Raw genomic sequence first — 6176 nt, forward strand, 5'->3', positions numbered from 1 at the left:
TAAGTTATAATACATTGCCCAGCCTTCCCAGAATAAATTACCCTTCCCAGGAGGAGAAGATATTCTAATAATTACTTTGAGATTTTGAGACTTCCCTCCTTATGTTTATATAAGTACAGGATATTGATTATATAGGCTAAACATTTTTATTATAAACTTCTATTCTTATTGTTTCTCAATCAATCTTTTCCACAGTTTTTATATTACTGATCTTGTTTGTTTTATAATGGCAGCAAATCATCAGTGTTTAGTAGGATATACTGCACAAACTGAGAAATGCATCTTCCATGGTTCCTAGTGTCGCAACAACCCTCACACATTGTCAACGAGGAGAAGTGGAAATGCGTGGTATTAAGGTAATCAACCTCAAGTCTTTACATGCCAGGACAGAAAGCAGATAGAAGTAACGCCAAATTAAGTCATCTTGATTTTAAGACTACTTTCAAGTAAGAAATATTATGTAGCTATTATTTAACCAGCAATATTGATTTTTTATTTTTTAATTCCTCTTTTTAAGATTTTTTTTCTACAGTCTAAATAGAAACAGAAGCCCTTTCTTAGGGCATATTAATCAGTATTTAAGTGCCTAGGAAGCTGCCAAGCTGGTAAGGAAAGCAAAGGTATCAAGGAGAAAATAGAGGTATTCTGGCAACAGCAAAATGCCATTTGCAAATGAGAATATCCTGAAATACCATTGGAGATGCTACAGAGATCCTGACCTTCTTTTAAGAAAAAGAAAAAAAGCCCCACGATACAAAGTTTTTGTGTATGCCAATCCCATCTTTAGTGACTTGAACATCTATATTTTAATCTTCTTCTTACTACATATTGATCTGTTCTCACCAATATCTGTTTCTATCTGTTTCCTGTAACCTTTGCCTGTTTGTCTTTCGATTCTGAATGACCCTTCAGAGGATAGATCTTTTACTGAATTTTTTGCAAGTGCCCAAGACATCATAGACGATGACAAACAAAGAGCTATTCAAACAAGACACTTTCCTGCTTTTCATTTTACATTTGTGAAAAAGGTTAAAAAAAAAAAAAAAGGTAAAGATAGAAATACTCCTGTTTTAATGACAGCAATTCTCATGAATTGAAAACTGGAAATAAAGAGGTGTTATACTTAAAGCAAATGTTTTCCTGGAACTACTAATACTAATGAGCATATCCTTCTCCAGTTAGATACAGCTAGTTTCTTTATTGTAACTTCCAATGCATATCTAATCTTCATGGCTTTTACTTTCCTCTGTCAAGTTGACTGGTCTTGCTAGGTCCTTTCAATTACAAAAAAAATAATATCCTGTTAGGTTTACACTAATCTAAATAATTGGGTGACTTCTAGATTTAATTTGCTATTTTCCTTTTCACCTAGAGCATCATGGCTTTTAGTAAATACAACAAACTGTTTCCTAGTGAATGTTGAAGAAATCTCTTGCATAGCTGAGGAGATGAAGGCTTGATTTTTACAAAACCAACCAACAAACAGAAAAACTGAACTTTAAAAAAAAAAACAAACAGCATCTTAATTTAAAATAATTATAGAATACTCCGTGATAAAAAAGATCAAGTAAGTGTACTTACCTCAATCAGCAGATAAAACTTCAACCTGCCCCTTATTTAATTTCCCTACAGTGTGATGGGAGAGAGAACCAGAAGAGTAGAAGCTAAAAGCCTGCAGGTTTAGATAAATGGATGAAGCAATGCCAAACACGTAAGCAAAGTAATTAAGTAATTCACTCACTTTCACACTTACAGGCAGATATCCTGGAATGCAGAGCCTCAGCACATGTAATACTTACTTGAAAGGATAGGTGTCACAACTGGAATTGTCAGAACCACAGAAGTTGGAAGGGACCTCAAGAGATCATTGAGTCTAACCCCCTGCTAAAGAAGGTTCCCTAAAATAGGTCACACTCACAGTCATCCAGGAGACCTGGAATATCTCCATAGGAGATTCCACAACCTCCCCTGAGCGACTTGTGCCAGCACTCAGTCATCCTTGCCATAAAGAAGCTCTTCCACATGTGTAATACTGCAACATGATGGAAAACTCAGCAATAACAGCATAGTAGCAAAATCCTAGGCTACAGCAAGTAAGGTTAAGCTCAAATGCAGCAGCCATAAACACAGAAACAAAGAAAAGAATCTGCTTACCCTTGGAAGGTCTCTAGCATACAGGAATCTCCAGCAAGATACCCTTGCCTCTACTGCCAACCTTTAAATAACATCTGGGATGGGCTGGATTCTGGCTTCACCCCTTTTAGTCACTCTGATGCACTGCATACACCTGAGCTCCTGTGGGTTGGTCCTGCTTTCCCACCAGGTGCTCAATTACTTATTCAGGCTGTGACTTAGCATTTCCACTACAACATGTTAGTGTGGAACTATGTTCAAGTTTTAGGCCACTGCTCCTTTTCTTACCGCTATATGCCACCGAAAAGAGCCTGGCCTCATCCATTTGCCTCCCACCTCCCTTTAGATATTTACACGCGTTTATCAGATCCCCTCCATTCTTCTTTTCCCCACGCTGAACAGACCCAGGTTACTTAGCCTTTCCTCATAGGGGAGATGCTCAAGGCCCTTAATCATCTTAGTGGCCTCCTTCTAGGAGATCATTATCCTAGAAGGTGAACTGGGGATCCCAGAACTGGACGCAGTAGTCTATATGTGGTCTCACCAGGGCAGACTAGAGGAGGAGGGTCACCTCCCTCAGCTTGCTGGGCACACTCTTTTTAATCCACCCCAGGGTACCACTGGCCTTCTTGGCCACAAGGGCATACTGCTGGCTCGTGGCCAGCCTGTTCTCCACCAGAACACCCAGGTTCTTCTCCAGCAGGTTATCCCCTAAACTGTGCTGATACATGCAGTTTCTCCTCCCCTGGTGCAAGATTCTATGCTTGCTCATGTTAAATCTCATCAGGTTCCTCCCTGCCCAACTCTCCAGTCAACCTTCAGTTGTGTCAGCCACTGCCTCCCAGCTTTGTAAATTAGCAAATTTGCCGAGGGTGGGCTCTATCCCTTAATGCAGGTTGTTGGTGAAGACGTTAAACAAGACCAGATCCAGCACGGACCCCTGGGGGAACACTGCTAGTTACAGGTCTCCAACCAGACTCTGCACCATTGATGACAACCCTCTGAGCTCTACCAGCCAGCCAATTCTCAATCTACCTCTCCATCCGCTCATCTCTCCCACATTTTTCTAAGTTTTTTAACAAGGATGTTTTGGGAGATAGTGTCAAAAAACTTGTTAAAGTCAAGGTACACGACATCCATGGCTCTCCCCCCTTCTACCCATTCAGTGACAATATCATAGAAGTCTACCAGCTTAATCAAACATGATTTTTCCTTGGAGAATCCAATTCCTGATAACTTTCTTCTCTTCCAGTTGTTTGGAGAGGGTATCCAGAACAAGTTGTCCTTCCTTTTCTTCTCTTTTTCCTTGGATTTTCAGGCCAAATACAAAGTTATACAATAGGAACGTCCGTTTGGTCAGTTTGTTTCAGCTGTCCTGGCTGTGTCCCTTCCTCTGTGTCTTGTGGATTTCGGTCTATTCATTGGCACAGCAGACCGGAAAAAAGAAAAATAAAGAAAAATAATTAAACTTCAGAATTGTGCAAATATTGCTCAGCAGTAGCCAAAACACCAAGGAATTATCAATACTACTTTAGGCACAAATCCAGAGCATAGTGCAATATGGGCTGCTCTGAGAAAAATGAACTCCATCCCAGATGGATCCAGCACACTCATTTATGTGCCATAGTCCAGATTCCCATATTCTTGTGCCTGAAACAGCCAGCAGCATCTTCCATTGAATCATTTCATTGACCAGAGTCAATGAAAGTAATGTGAGTTATTTATCAGTTTTTTTTGCAGTGATTCAGACACAGAAGATATTTTGACTGCTTTTCCAGTTTATCAGTTGCTTACGTATCAGAATTCACAACACGTCAGCATTACACTGTTTCAGAATAGCTAGCACCTGCTTAAGAGGCATGGTCTTCTAGTAATGTAAGATTCTTCTAAAAACTTAGAAGAAAATATGCTCAGTGGACATGATCTGAATTAAGATGCTTGAGCTCCAAGTGCAAAACACCACTTCAGTACAATGTATGAATATAAAACTCGTAATAAAAAAGACAGGAAATCTTGCTTTAAAAAAATAAATAAATAAAAGACTAGTATCCTATCTAGTACATAAGCATAAAGACAGTGTCACTGTGAACTATTGCCATCTGTAGCTTCACTTAATCTACTGATGCAGTGTCATAGCTAAAACTATGAAAAAGAAAACTATTCTGTGAATAATGAAATGCTACATAGTACATTGCTGTCTCATTTTGCTGGGAAGATGTGCAGAAAAGATGAATGGTTTAACTGTGACTCATAGTTAAGTAGTCCATGGCTGCAATTACATGTAATTATTTCTGTGAAACAGAGGTTTCTCACCTTTGGGTTTGGACAAAGTGTCAAGCACTCCTGATTAGCAATCTGCCACCTTTTCAATACTGTGCAAAACCCAGGAAGTAAAAAGGGCAGTCAGATCAACTTTCATTAACCTTGTATGCTTAAGGTTGCAGCTCTTAAATAAGTAGAATATCAAGATAAATTACTAGAAGTCAGTGTTCTGCCAGAAAAACAGTATCAACCTTTTTTGCAGGCATACAGCTTTAACTGTTGTAAAGTATGTTAACTTTATGTGCTATATTGTAAGTTTATGTCCCTCAAGCAGATGGCACTCTAATTACTCATAGTTGTAATAGACTTTTTCTCTCCACCCATCATGCAACCTCCTAAGAAAAGCTAAAGTCAGATAAATTGTAGGGATCAAAGCAATATCTTAAGGTTGCCTTTGTTTGGTGACCTAACTATGGCAGACTTCTTAGCCTCCTCTACCCACATCTACTATGGAAGCCGTAAGAAACTCTCTAGGTCCATTTTTACTGCATATTATTTCCTCATTATATCATCAGCTGTGTTTTCATTAAGACTGAGACAGATATATTCAGCTGCACAAATCACAGTCACACTCAAATACAATTAGATTTAGACACACACACAAAAAAAGGAGGAAGATATTGTAATTCAGAATGTCTCTCCAAACTGGGATAAATGTTTTAGAAAATAACCAGACACTAGACTAAAAAAACCTGTTTTAAAAATATTTCTTTAGATTCTTCAGTGCTTGCTGATTTTACTGAAGAGTACCAGGAAACAGCAGCAGATCCAGCAGCATCCTGAATTCTAAGATAATTTGCATCTGTAAATACTTTTAAGAAAGGGAAGTGTGATTAACTTTTGAGGGAAAGGTTTTCAAATAGACCCCAGCTCTACATGTTGGTCTTTTATGGACCCAAGACTGACTATTTGAGGACTCTTGTGGTTATATTTTTGCTTCATAAATTTCTTTTCTGAGATGTGATTCTATGTGTAAATCTTTTATTGCCGAAGTAAATGATGCAGAAAACTGAAATGCAGAATAGGACAGCTGAACCAAGGCAAGTAAGGTCTGATTTCAGTAACAGTTGCTGTTAGAACTTAAAAGTGATAATAAATTAAGATTTTTGTATTATAAATATTAAAACTCTGTAGTTTTCCCCAGTGAAGGATGTTACAAGCCATAAAGAATCAAGTATTGTACTGGAAAAACATTTAGGTTTAAGTCATCATATAGGGTCTCCTTATTTCAGATAGAACTGATTTATAAGAGGCAGTAGATATCTGTTTCTTCAGGAATGGGGAATAGAAAAGTTTTGGTATAGATATTTTTAGCCAATTTTTTAGACATTTTAAAGAATGTCTAGAAAATGCATTCAAAATGTCGTGACTGAGAAGAATATTACCCTTCTGATGCATCACTGTGTGAAAATTCAACACAAAGAGAGCCTCAAAAAGAGGTAAGGAGGATTTGGGTTGGTCTTTTGCAGCTAAACAAGCAGGAAATGTGAAAGTTTTGATTAAAAATAGAAGTAATTAATCCAAAATATAAAAGCTATTTGTTCAAATCTGAAATGAAATCAACGTATTTAAATAATCTTAACAAACACAAATGAAGGTATAAAAGCCTATATGACTAGACTTCAGCACCCAGTGTTAGAAATGTTTGCAATATCTTAAGCAACATAGATCACTGAAGATGTTGCCTCATTATTATTAAAATACTGAGAACAATCACTCAT

At 37.7% G+C, this 6176-nt stretch overlaps 1 long non-coding RNA gene across 1 annotated transcript; it reads left to right on the plus strand.

The window, feature by feature from the left end:
* The first annotated feature begins 185 nt into the window (after nucleotides 1-185).
* On the plus strand, nucleotides 186-5509 carry LOC116216611. The gene is made up of 3 exons (XR_004159733.1): nucleotides 186-356; nucleotides 1633-1711; nucleotides 5171-5509. It is a non-coding gene; the product is annotated as an uncharacterized LOC116216611 (long non-coding RNA).
* Nucleotides 5510-6176: the final 667 nt, after the last annotated feature.

Source organism: Meleagris gallopavo, chromosome 4, assembly GCF_000146605.3.
Source record: "Meleagris gallopavo isolate NT-WF06-2002-E0010 breed Aviagen turkey brand Nicholas breeding stock chromosome 4, Turkey_5.1, whole genome shotgun sequence".
NCBI lineage: Eukaryota > Metazoa > Chordata > Aves > Galliformes > Phasianidae > Meleagris > Meleagris gallopavo.